The sequence below is a fragment of the Triticum dicoccoides genome, chromosome 5A, assembly GCF_002162155.2.
Source record: "Triticum dicoccoides isolate Atlit2015 ecotype Zavitan chromosome 5A, WEW_v2.0, whole genome shotgun sequence".
Taxonomy (NCBI): domain Eukaryota; kingdom Viridiplantae; phylum Streptophyta; class Magnoliopsida; order Poales; family Poaceae; genus Triticum; species Triticum dicoccoides.
Genome location: NC_041388.1, coordinates 251,714,467 through 251,728,928, shown reverse-complemented (window position 1 = coordinate 251,728,928; position 14,462 = coordinate 251,714,467).

The following is a 14,462-nucleotide window of genomic DNA, read 5'->3' as shown; positions in this document are numbered from 1 at the left end:
TGCACCCCCAGTTCCTCTCTAGAGCCGCCCGAGCTCGAGATCGAGCTCGAGCTCCGCCGCTTCGGCTCGCCGGAGTTCGCGAGGTATAGGCCTCCGCCGCTCCTCCTCTGCCTCGATCTGGAACCCCTGCATCCCACTGATCATTTCCCCTCTCTCCCCCGCCACCTTTGCAGCCGGAGTCAGCCGGAACCCTAGACACCCGAAGCTCCTCCGCCGCAATACCTCGTCACCGGCAAACCAGGCAACTCCGGTGACGTCCACCACCTCCACCCGAACGGCGACACGACGCTGAGCCCAGCCGTGCCCTCGCCCGACCTCGCCGTGCCCTGCATCGTCGCCAGTGAGCTCGCCGGCCGCCTGGACTCAGGGTTAGGGATGACAGGCGGGCCCCCCCTGTCAGCCTCTCCCCTCCATCGCCCCTCTCTCTATCGCTGATGCCTGGGCCCCGCCCGTCAGGTTTAAACCTGGCGCGCGCGCGTGCACCAGTGCGCTGGGCCGCCTCGCTGGCTGGGCCTGCTGCCCTGCGGCTGTTCTGGCCCAGCAGGCACAGGGCCCTTTTTCTTTTTCTTTTCTGTCACTTTTTCCAAAAATTCTACAGGACAGAATATATGTCCAAATGAATTAATTCCAATTCCTAAATTCCTAAAATATTGCAACCTATTTAATGGTGCAACTTTCATTCAAATCCAACAACCTTTTCTTCACTGTAAATATTTAAATGTGATTTTAAGCATTTAAATATGCCTTTGTAAATCCATTTCTCCTATTCTGCTACACCAAGTCCAAAACTAGGAATTTTCCCCTTCTTAGTTTTCAACCTAGTATTTTACAAAAATGAGTTGACATTTTTTTGAGCACTTTGGTTTTTCTGTTTTATTATTGCCTTATTTTTCTCGTTATTATTTTGCGACGATAGATTGCGTTGCTGACGAAGGAGTTGGACCTGAAGACTTTGAAGACCCAGAAGACTTTGTTGAGCCAGGCAAGCAGCCCTTTGACCATATTTATGAAACTCTTTTTATGCATGTCATATAGCACTTTATTAGTGTTGCATCGGAATCATGATGAGATGGTAACCACTTTGATGGGTTGCCTCTGTTACTTCCTCGTTGATAATTGCATTGTGCATGACCCTACCTCCTTATGAGGGTTATGCCGGTGGGAGTAGATAGGATGCTAAGTAGTGCTACGCAAAAGGGATGGGAATATGCATGGTGATGGAGACAAAGTATTTTCAAAGGACTTTCCGAAAACCCCGTCGGGTGCCACTTATGCCTGAGGGAGATGATGAGTTGGGTAGCCACTTGATGACGAAGTGGTGTACCGAGGCAAGTGTGTGTGTTGTTTTTAAAATGGATTGGTTTAAGTTGCGACCGTTATTCCAACCTTACATGCGCAACCACTCTACCCTTGTATGGGAAAGGGCATTATTGATTACCTAGGCCGATACTAGCTTGGAGCCCGCATTACTAGTGACGGGGGAGAGTTGGTGCTCTCTCTCGGGACGGGGTCATGCCAGGTAGGGCGGCCAAGAACATTTTTATGGGGCACCGGACACACCATTTGTACCCCGTGCCAGTGGTATTTGATGAATATGGGAGCAAGGCTCCACAATTTTTAAGTTGTGAAATGTTGGGCACGGGGGTTACTACCAATCGAGTGGACTCCATGTTAGTGTCGTCTAGGGAAAGATAGTGATCGGGTGCTTACCCCGGGTACTTGAGGTACCGCGGGTCGTGGATGACACGGAAGTTCCCCGGATCTTGTGGGTAAAGTGTGCAACCTCTGCAGAGTGTAAAACTATTCGAATAGCCGTGTCCATGGTCAAGGACAGTTGGGTAACCGCTCTTGGGCTACGTCCACTTGTTTACAAACCAGTGTGTGTTGGATAAGTGGGAAGAACTACTTGGGTCAAGTCAAGGACTTGACATGATTGAGTTGGGTTGGTGCCCGCTCTATTTATGTTGATATCTGTAACCTGTCCTCATGGTTACTTGAATTCTCCTGATGCATGTCTTACGAGTGGTCGAACTTGTCATTGCACTCAAAACTAGCTTTCCGCAAAAATTTACCTATATCATGCATTATTGTATCTTGAACCAAAACATGGGTTGCTTGCGAGTACATTCAAAGTACTCATTGGCTTGCCACTGGTTATTTAATTGGCCAGGCATGGAAGAACAGGAGTTCGAAGAAGAATTCTGTGGAGACGAACATGCGAACTAGGACGCTTCCCAATCAGAATGCCTGTAGGGTTAAGGCAGATGGCATGGGTTCTACTTATCGACGAAGATTTCCTCTGCTTGTGTTTCATTTGATGTTCAGCCCTTAAGGCTTTATCAATGTAAGGCTTGACCGTAATGGTCATAATTTGTGTAAGACGATATGTATAGATGTAAGACTCTCATTATTCAGCTTCTGTGTGTTCAGTGAGCATTGATCTCTGGGATCACTGTACACGTGCATTCAGTGATCATGACTTATGAGTCGGGGTCCCCACAACTTGGCGCAACTCTGGCGAAAGGGACGAAACGGGGAGGTCGCGGAGGGAAAACGCAAGCCGTCGGGTCAGGGCAGATCCCGCCATCTCCGGACGCGGTGGCCCAAGATCTTGGCAACGGAGCTGCAGAGGGCGGCATCCATGGCTCCATGGCTGGGTCTGCGGCAGCGTTATGGGGTCCCTAAAGACAAGAGAGAGGTGAGGGAATTGGGGAAAAAGAGAGGCCATGGGAGAAAGGAGGAAAAGGAAAGAGAGGGTTCCTGAAGGAGTCACCGACGGGAGGGCTCGTCGGAGCTGCAGAAGCTGCTCCTTGCTCATCGCCGGCGGGGAGGGTTGGCTCGTTCCGCTCGGTTTTTGAGCTCCTGCGGGGCTCACGCATGGGAGGCTTCTCGGGGCCGCTGCGGGACGGCTAGATCCAGGGCCTCGGTGGGATGAACTGGGACGACGAGGGCCATTCGATTTGGATCGGAAGGTCCAGAACGACGGTGGGGAGCTGCACGGGTTGGTTGGCTGGAAATGACTGCGCGAGAGGATTGGGCAGATGGATCGGGATGGATCCCGAGGTGAAAGAGGACTGGCGGCGGCGGCTGGGAGTATGGGACAAGGGCCCTCGGTTTTAGGGTTTTGTCCAAATAGCACTAGGAGTATATATATATAAAGAAAGAGGGAGACATTTAGGGGCTAAACCGTCCCTCCAAATAAATCGAGCGGTCGAGAAAAATAGGGTAGGAAGTCCAATTAACAAAACGGAGACGTTTTGTAGATGTTTGGGGATGATCCGGACACAATGGTGGCGTCAGTCCGGGTCGGGTCCGGGACAGCTTTTCGGACACGCGCGCGAGAGGTCGGTTGGAACTCGTGGGCGGTGTAGAAGGGCTCGAGCTAAGAGAAGAGAAGAGAGAGAGAGACCCGGCGACTATTTTGGAGACCAAAACGTCCGACGATAGACCGGCTATACTGCCGCTATAGTTATCCGTTGGGCTATCAAACAGACTCCAAATGCGATGAAACTTGACAGGCGGCCTATCTACACTAAAATAAGCCCGCACGTCAACTTTCATCCCATTCCGAGAACATTTTCCAGCCACTTATAAAATAATATTTCGGACATGCCGCGGGCGCGTGCAAGTGTGTCTGGGCTCAGAACGGACAACGGACGGACTAGGGGAACCCGGACGGATGCAAAGTTTTAAAACATGATGATGCAATGCACATGATGACATGACAAGATGCAACACGCAAGAAAATGACATGGCAATGACGGCGAATACCTGGAAGACACCTGGCACATCGGTCTCGAGGCGTCACAACACTCCATCACTATGAGAGGACCTCGTCCTGAGATCTAGAATGGCACCGGAGGGCAAACGGAAGAGAAAGAGAAAGGTAAAATTAAGTTGCTTCTTTGACAAACGAGTGAGACCAAAGAACATTGAAAAGGTTAAGCCAATCGAGAGAAGCATACAACGGAAATGACGAAGCAGAAAACACTCCGTTAGAAAAGAGTAACAAGGGAGAACAACTTCGGGCAGCACTCCAATTGTAAAGAAAAGGAATTGAATAAGAACTTGGGCAAAGGGGCACAAAACTCCAGTTACAACAAGATAGGGAAGGAATTAAACTTGACAAGATGAGAGGATACTTGAAAAGAGGACACAACACTCCGGTTAAAGGATAAGCACGAAAAGAACATGGTCCTGACAATTCGAGATGATGAGTGAAAAGAGCATCACCTCAATGCCTCCGGATGAAAGAATCAAAGGTAGATCGTCGGAACACAACAGTGGAGAAGAAAATAACAACTCCTACCACAATTGAACTTGTAAGGCACCGTTGCAAGAAAGGATTGCACGGGGTTGTTGGGAAAACAACAACGAAGAGGATAAGCTTGTAGTGGGCTTATGGAAAACATCTCAAGAACTTGAGGTGAAATTCTGCCACTAACGGAAACGAAAGATCGGATTGATGTCAACAACGAGTTGAGAAGCTTATTTCACCGGTAGGATAAATGAAGAACTTGGATCATATATGAGCACCATAAATAGAGACAATCTTTAGAGAAGGCTGAAAGTGCAACTATCCCTAGGTGGTTTTGGTAATTCATAACAACATATAGCTCATTGAGCTAATGCTATTCCAAGATGATTATTTCAGGAAAGCACAATGATTGGCATGGCATGGATGTGAAAGTAGAACCCTCAAAATGCTAAGGACAAAGGATTGGCTCAAGCTCAAAAGCTCAAGACTCTTCATTTTATATTTTAGTGATCCAAGATCACATTGAGTCTTTAGGAAAAGCCAATACTATCAAGGAGGGATGAGGTGTTGCTTAATGAGCCTCTTGCTTCATGTGCTTAGTGATATGCTCCAAAACCCTCAACTACTTTCCCATATCCACATATGTCCTAAACCCTAAGCCAAACTCGGTCCTACCGATTCTTCCTATCCGGCGCCACCGAGTTTTCATTTGTCATAAGCCACTGCCAAACCCTAGCAATTCGGTTCTACCGATAAGGACCTCGGTCTCACCGAGATGGGATTGCAAACTCTCTGTTTCCCTTTCGTAACTTTTCAGTCTCACCGAAAGAGCGAATTGGTCCCACCGAGATTGCAATGTAAACTCAGTGTTTCCCCTTTGTAACTTTTCGGTCTCACCGAGTTCCACTCGGTCTCACCGAAAGAGCAAATCGGTCCCACCGAGTTTGCCTGACCAACTCTCTGGTTAGCTAATTACCAAATTCGGTCTCACCAAGTTTGTGTAATCGGTCTCACCGAGATTACGTTATGCCCAAACCCTAACCATATCGGTCCTACCGAGTTGCATGTCAGTCCCATCGAAAATCACTAACGGTCACTAGGTTTACATTTTCGGTCCGACCGAGCTTATTGATTCGGTCCCACCGAGATTGGAAAACTGTGTAACAGTTGGATTTTGTGTGGAGGCTATATATACCCCTCCACCTGCTTCTCATTCTGAGAGAGAACCATCAGAACAGACACACTATTCCAACTCATATGTTCTGAGAGAGAACCACCTACTCATGTGTTGAGACCAAGATATTCCATTCCTACCATATGAATCTTGATCTCTAGCCTTCCCAAGTTGCTTTCCACTCAAATCTTCTTTCCACCAAATCCAAATCCTATGAGAGAGAGTTGAGTGTTGGGGAGACTATCATTTGAAGCACAAGAGCAAGGAGTTCATTACCTACACACCATTTGTTACTTCTTGGAGAGTGGTGTCTCCTAGATTGGCTAGGTGTCACTTGGGAGCCTCCGACAAGATTGTGGAGTTGAACCAAGGAGTTTGTAAGGGCAAGGAGATCGCCTACTTTGTGAAGATCTACCGCTAGTGAGGCAAGTCCTGTGTGGGCGATGGCCATGGTGGGATAGACAAGGTTGCTTCTTCGTGGACCCTTTGTGGGTGGTTGCTTCTTCGTGGACCCTTCGTGGGTGGAGCCCTGTGTGGACTCGCGCAACCGTTGCCCTTGGGTGGAGCCCTGTGTGGACTCGCGCAACTGTTACCCTTCGTGGGTTGAAGTCTCCATCAACGTGGATGTAGGATAGCACCACCTATCCGAACCACGGGAAAAACATCCGTGTCTCCAATTGCGTTTGAATTCTCCAAACCCTTCCCTTTACATTCCTTCAAGTTGCATGCTTTACTTTCTGCTGCCTATATACTCTTTGCATGCTTGCTTGAATTATGTGATGATTGCTTGACTTGTCCTAAATTAGCTAAAAACTGCCAAGAACTAAAATTGGGAAAAGGTTAAGTTTTATTTGGTCAAGTAGTCTAATCACCCCCCCCCTTTAGACATACTTTCGATCCTACAAGTGGTATCAGATCTTTGGTCTCCATTTGCTTTGATCTCCATAGCTTTTGGTGATCATAGCCTTGGTTTCACAACCTAGGAGAGTATGGCGTCTAGCGAGGGAAATTATCACCGTAGAGGTCCCTACTTTGATGGTACTAATTTTGCTAGTTGGAAGCATAAAATGAAAATGCATATTCTTGGACATAACCCCGCCGTTTGGGCTATTGTGTGTGTTGGCTTGCAAGGTGACTTCTTTGATGGGAGAGAACCAAACCGTGAAGCTACCGCGGATGAGTTGAAGATGTTGCAATACAATGCTCAAGCTTGTGATATTCTCTTCAACGGATTGTGCCCCGAAGAATTCAACAAAATCAGCCGTCTTGAGAATGCAAAGGAAATTTGGGACACTTTGATTGATATGCACGAAGGTACCGACTCCGTCAAGGAATCCAAGTTGGATGTGATTCAAAGCCAACTTGACAAGTTCAAGATGAAGGATGGTGAAGGTGTCGCTGAAATGTACTCTAGGCTTGCTCTCATCACAAATGAGATTGCCGGCTTAGGAAGTGAAGAGATGACCGACAGGTTCATCATCAAGAAGATTCTAAGAGCCTTGGATGGAAAATATGATACCGTCTGCACATTGATCCAAATGATGCCAAATTACAAAGATCTCAAGCCAACGGAGGTGATTGGAAGAATTGTTGCTCATGAGATGTCACTTAAGGATAAAGAGGAACTTCACAACAAATCAAGTCGTGCCTATAAAGCCTCATGTGAAGCCCCTACATCATCAAGTGAGAAACAAGACTTCAATGAATAATTGAGCTTAATGGTGAAGAACTTCAACAAGTTCTACAAGAGTAGAAGCAAAGATAGAAGCTTCAAGTCAAGGTCCTACAATGACAAAAGATCTTCTAGTCGAGAGCGAAACTGCTACAATTGTGGAAGACCCGGACACTATTCCAATGAGTGTACGGCTCCCTACAAGAGAAGAGAAGATTCTCCAAAAAGAAGACGCAAAGAATCACCACCAAGAGAGAGAAGGAGTAGAGATGACCATTATGAACGAAGATACTCACGGAGAAGCAAGGATTCGGAAAGGAAGGAAAAATCATCAAGGAGCTACACAAGATGAAGACATCAAGCTCATGTTGGTGAATGGGTATCCGGCTCCGACTCCGACAGCCACTCCGAGAGAAGTTATCACTCCGACCCCGAAGATACTCAAGATGAAGGTGTTGCCGGTCTAGCACTTGTGTCAACCAACTCCTACGACATATTTGACTCACCAAATGAAGGAATTGGAAGATGCTTCATGGCCAAAGGTCCTAAGGTAACACACCCCAAGTATGTTGATTTCAATAGTGATGAAGATGACTTGTTAGGTGATGATTTGCTTGTTGACAACTCTAGTGATGAATACTATGATGAAACGTCAATTAAACATACTAATCAAGATAAAACGAATAACAATGATAAGGAGAAGATTGAGGCTCTAACTAAAGAACTAAAAACTCTTAAGTTAGCTCATGACACTATCTTCGAAGATCATCGAGAACTTTTAAGAGCTCATGAGAAATTACGCTTTGAAAAGCTCAATCTTGAGCAAGAGCATGAGTTCTTAAAGGCAATCAATGATGATCTCCGCAAGAAAAGTTCTTCTTACATTGCCAAGCGTTTACTCTTATCCACTTACATGCCTCAAGTCAAGTCTAGTAACAAGAACAAGAAAGATTCTTCCTTTAGCAGTAACAATGATCATGTTAAATCCAATATTGTTGCTTCTAGTAGTTATCTTGATTCCACTAATGATTCTCTTAGCCAAGTTACACTTGAGCAAGAAAATAGCTTATTGAAGGGAATTATAGAGAAAGGAGCGTACAAAAGCCTTGCCGGGAGTAAGCAATTCGAGGAAATTGTGCGCAAGCAAGGAATGCACCGGAAGAATCAAGGTGTTGGTTTTGAACGAAAGTTCAATGCCAATGGAGTTGAGTGGGAAGAAGATCAATACCCCAAGACAAAGTTTGTTCCTCAACAAGAGAAGTATGATACTTCTTTCAAGGGGACACAAGCTCAAGATGATCTTCCACCACAAGACTACAAGCAAAAAGGCAAGGACAAGCTTCAAGAGGAAATTGATGCATTTGAAGAAGCTCCTAAGACCTTAGTCAAGTGGATTCCCAAGACTACTTCAAGTTCCACTTCATCAAGTACGACTACAACTCCAAGGATTCCCATCAAGATGATGTGGATCCAAAAGAAGAAGAACTAGAGAGTTCTTGAGGGTGACTCCGCCAACATACTTCACTCTTATAATTTTGGCAAGAACAAGTGCAATCAACTTCCACATCTTGCACTAGTTCAAGGAGTCACAAACCCTCTTGTTGGTAAGACAAGTGACAAGGTAACCTAAAAGCTTTCATGGACATCATCTTTTGTGTGCATCACTCTATGTCTATGGATATCCTTGTTTGTCCCTTGTGGGACTAACCCATGTAGGTATTGAAAGTGCAATTCACTCAAATGGATAGCTCCAAGAGATCTACATCAACATTGAGCATCCACATCTTCAATATCTACATGAAGTCATCATCGACAAAACCCAAGGTTAGTTCATCCCTCTTAGGGGGGATATCTCATCTAGGGGGAGCTTTACTCTAAGACTTGAGCTAAAGCAACTCTAAAGATGTGAACAAAACAATGCTTTATGTAAAAGTGGTAACCCCACTTGAGCTTAAACGATGAGTATGACCTATGATCAAGTGCTCTCACTTGACTCCTAAGTCAATATACTCATATATAGATGACCTAGTCATCGCAAATTGCTTGATAGATGCTAGAATTGGTTGTGCATGCCTTGTCACATATTTCATTTGCCATCTTATTGTGTGAGCATGCTGGTTGCATATTTTACTCATTCGAGGACATCCACTTGTTGTTTTGATTGTTCGGCTTTATTTGTTTTTGCCAAGTGGATGGACAAGAATGCCTAAGAACCTCCTCTAGCTATCTATGCTTTTCTCGTCTCAAACTCTATTCATGCTGCATCACAAAATTTGATCAAGTCAGATTCGAACCACTCTGTGTGAGGAGCGCTCGGAGTCCCCGATTCGTCATAGACTTAAACTTCCAAAACCTCTTTATGATTCTCGGTCTGACCGATACTCCACTTTCGGTCCTACCGAGATCATTAAGTTGATCTAGTTTTTCGATCTCGGTGCAACCGATTTGAACCTTTCGGTCACACCGAGTTTCAGTAACTGCACGCAGTTATGAATCTCGGTGCCACCGAGTTGTTCCACTCGGTCACACCGACAGGGTCGGGCTATATATAGTCACGGGCAAAATTTTGGAAATTTCTCCGAACCCCTTCGCCCGCGCGATAGCCTGCTCTGCCAATGTGGTCTCCGGATCGTCTTCTCGCCGCCATCCGCCTCCAGTAGCTGGTCTCCGTCGCTGTCAAAGGGAATTCTACCCCGCCGTTGCCGTCGTAGCAAGTCCCCGCCGAACTAGGGTATGGACTTGATCTTTGTGCTATTCTCCAATCTGATTCCTAGCACATTGTGTTCTTCATGATTCTTGCCATGATTGAAACACTCCTATACAGTCAAAACGCCCGTAGATTAGCTTTGATTCGAAAATTTTAGGGTTAGGTTTCTGCCGAAACCATCTCGGACCCACTGAGTTGAAAAACTCGGTCCCACCGATTTGGCTTATGCCATTGCACAAGTGAGACTCGGTCTGACCGAGAATTACTTATCGGTGTGACCGATTTTGGAACTCTGTGAAACCCTAGAAGTCTCGGTGCCACCAAACTGTGACTCGGTACAACCGAGTTCACCAGTTCAGGTGCCAAAACTGCTTCGGTATCACCGAGTTTAAAAATCGGTAGATCTGAGATGATTTCAGTGGGAAACTAAAACTAAGTTTTTGGATCATTCTTTTGCAAAAATCTCTGCATTTTGTGATGCTCATCCTTTCTACCTCATCTATAATATGTTCACAGGGTCAGCAGTCAGAGTTTGCAGCATGTCTGATCAAAGTGATAGCCAGAATGTGTCAGAACAGCAAGTGGTGATGAGTGAGGGCACTAGTCCCTCAAGTTCTTCAGATGAGGGCAGCAGGAGCACTCGTAGCAACTTACCAAAAGCTGCCACGAGACAGAGGAAGAAGAGGACTTCTGATTCCGAAGATGAAGATTACGTGGCATAGGAAGAGGCCACTTCCAAGAGAATTGAGCCAGCTCAAGGCACTAAGCCAGGCCTGAAAATCAAAAGGCCAGCAGGCAGGCAGCCAATGTCAAAGGCCAGAATGTCAACTGAGAAGCCCATAGAGCCAGTTGCAGCTGAGAGCAAGAAAAGAAAGGAAAGAGTGAAGAAGACTGTGGCTAGAGTGCTTGGCAAAGCTTCCATCATGGAAGAGGAAGAAGAAGAAGAGGTAGCTGCACCAGCACCCAAGGCACCCAAGCTAATGGGAGACGCCATAAAATCAGGGGGAGCTGCTTCCAAGGCCAAGCCAGCTCCAAAGCTAAAGCCAAAGAGGAACACAAGAAGCATCCCAGCTGCTGAAAAGAACAAGGCCCCAGTGCCTGAAGCTGCAGAAGAAGAGGAAGAGAATGTCCTAAGGAAGCTAAAGCCCAAGATTCCAGACCACAACGATGCTCATCCTATGGCTGGGGATATGAAGCTCAGGAGAGATTCAGGGCTAAGGAAGTGGAGAGAAGCAGACCCGTATGCTTCAAGGAGAAGGACAACAGTTGACTACAGGTTTCACAGCAAGGAGCAGCAGGATTTTTATGAGACAGTGCTGCTAGATAAGAAGCCCATTGTCTGTGATATGCGATGGGTTGATTGGACATACATCAAGGACAATGAGGAGCACTATCCTGGAGTGCAAGACAGCTTCATAGCTTGTGGAGTAGCTGACTTTGTTGGCAGAAGCTCACAAAGTGGAACGAGGAACTCATCATGCAGTTCTACTCCACAACTCACTTTTATCCAGATGGGAGGATCACATGGATGTCTGAGGGTACAAGGTACCAACCCACAGTTGCTGAGTGGGCACAGATCATTAATGCCCCAGAGGAGCAAGATGATGACTTGGATATCTATGCCAAGAAGAAGATGGACCACAACTCAATGTCAAATATGTACAAGGAGATCCCAAATGAAGCACTTGATACCTTCAAGTTTGGCTCAGTACATTACCTTCTGTCAGGGCTCCCGACTATCAATTGGATCTTGAGGCACACCTTATTGCCCAAGTCAGGTGATCACAAGATGATCAGAGGCCATGCTATCAACTTGCTACATGTATTTGATGTACCTCAGAAGTTCAAAGTGATGAGACTCATAGTGGAAACAATCAAGAGGACTGCAGCAGACCAGAAGAGGAGTTGCGGATATGCCCCTAAGATTCAGGAGCTCATCAACTCCAAGATGGGCACGGGCATATATTTATTGGACAAGGAACATTTGCCCATCCATCCAGATTTTGAGAACAATGAAGTTGTGATGACTGAGAACGAGCCATCGTCTGCACAAGCTTACGCAAAGAAGGAGAAGGCGAGGAAGGAGAAAGCTGCCAAGATGCCAACTCAGGAGGAGGCATCTGAGTATTTCTTGAAGACTAAACAAGAGCAGCTTGGTTACCTGATTGCATCCACCCTGCGGATTGAGAAAGGACTAGCCACCCTAACTCAAAACCAGGCAAGTCTAGAGAGAATCATGGAACAAAAGTTCTATGACTTGGATGTCAAGGTAACGGAGATTCAGTCTGCAGTGGAGCAGCTTCAAGATGATATGCAGGAGAGGAGAGGCAGGACTACTACTCATGCCTTTGCCAGAGTGCCAAGAGGTCCGAGGTCGTCTGTCGTGCCAGTTGCTGACACAAGAGCCACCACCTCAGCACCAGCCATAGCCTCAGTTCCACCAGCTCCAGCATCTACTTCAGCTCCAACTCCAGCGTCTACTTCAGCATCTACCGAAGCCTTCGTCCTTGGAGTGATCCGGACTCCACCACCACCTGAAGATCAAGCCCGAGCGTCGATCTAGTGCTATGCATTTTCTAGGAACTTTTTGGTAACTTGTTGCCAAAGGGGGAGAAGATGTATAGATCATAGGCTTCGAGAGAGAGAGAGTGTTGCTTTTCTCTCTTGCTTTATTTGGTGGTTTTTCGAACTCGTTTGCTTTTGAGTGCTTGAGATACTATGCTTGTGAGACATTGATGATCATGTGTTTGATCATAAGCTACACTTAATGCTTGCTTAATGCTATTATCTTATCTATCTTATGTGATCATTCATTATTCTTGGTGATGAGTGCATGTATTTCATTCTTATCATTTTAAGCGCTCCACCAAGATGTATGTGACATGGAAGAGTAACCCTTGACTCTAACTCCTTGTGCATTTGCAGTCCAAAGCAAAATTTTTAATATGCACAAATTTAGGGGGAGCTCTTACTTATCACATACTTCTCAAAGCGACGATATATTTCATGCTTATTATCATTTGTCGAAGCTTTGATCTATATGTTGTCATCAATTACCAAAAAGGGGGAGATTGAAAGTGCAACTATCCCTAGGTGGTTTTGGTAATTCATAACAACATATAGCTCATTGAGCTAATGCTATTCCAAGATGATTATTTCAGGAAAGCTCAATGATTGGCATGGCATCGATGTGAAAGTGGAACCCTCAAAATGCTAAGGACAAAGGATTGGCTCAAGCTCAAAAGCTCAAGACTCTTCATTTTATATTTTAGTGATCCAAGATCACATTGAGTCTTTAGGAAAAGCCAACACTATCAAGGAGGGATGAGGTGTTGCTTAATGAGCCTCTTGCTTCATGTGCTTAGAGATATGCTCCAAAACCCTCAACTACTTTCCCATATCCACATATGTCCTAAACCCTAAGCCAAACTCGGTCCTACCGATTCTTCCTATCCGGCGCCACCGAGTTTTCATTTGTCATAAGCCACTGCCAAACCCTAGCAATTCGGTTCTACCGATAAGGACCTCGGTCTCACCGAGATGGGATTGCAAACTCTCTGTTTCCCTTTCGTAACTTTTCGGTCTCACCGAAAGAGCGAATCGGTCCCACCGAGATTGCAATGTAAACTCAGTGTTTCCCCTTTGTAACTTTTCGGTCTCACCGAGTTCCACTCGGTCTCACCGAAAGAGCAAATCGGTCCCACCGAGTTTGCCTGACCAACTCTCTGGTTAGCTAATTACCAAATTCGGTCTCACCGAGTTTGTGTAATCGGTCTCACCAAGATTACGTTATGCCCAAACCCTAACCATATCGGTCCTACCGAGTTGCATGTCAGTCCCATCGAAAATCACTAACGGTCACTAGGTTTACATTTTCGGTCCGACCGAGCTTATTGATTCGGTCCCACCGAGATTGGAAAACTGTGTAACGGTTGGATTTTGTGTGGAGGCTATATATACCCCTCCACCTCCTTCTCATTTTGAGAGAGAGCCATCAGAACACACACACCATTCCAACTCATATGTTCTGAGAGAGAACCACCTACTCATGTGTTGAGACCAAGATATTCCATTCCTACCATATGAATCTTGATCTCTAGCCTTCCCAAGTTTCTTTCCACTCAAATCTTCTTTCCACCAAATCCAAATCCTATGAGAGAGAGTTGAGTGTTGGGGAGACTATCATTTGAAGCACAAGAGCAAGGAGTTCATTACCTACACACCATTTGTTACTTCTTGGAGAGTGGTGTCTCCTAGATTGGCTAGGTGTCACTTGGGAGCCTCTGACAAGATTGTGGAGTTGAACCAAGGAGTTTGTAAGGGCAAGGAGATCGCCTACTTCGTGAAGATCTACCGCTAGTGAGGCAAGTCCTATGTGGGCGATGGCCATGGTGGGATAGACAAGGTTGCTTCTTCGTGGAACCTTTGTGGGTGGTTGCTTCTTCGTGGACCCTTCGTGGGTGGAGCCCTGTGTGGACTCGCGCAACTGTTACCCTTGGGTGGAGCCCTGTGTGGACTCGCGCAACCGTTACCCTTCGTGGGTTGAAGTCTCCATCAACGTGGATGTAGGATAGCACCACCTATCCGAACCACGGGAAAAACATCCGTGTCTCCAATTGCGTTTGAATTCTCCAAACCCTTCCCTTTACAT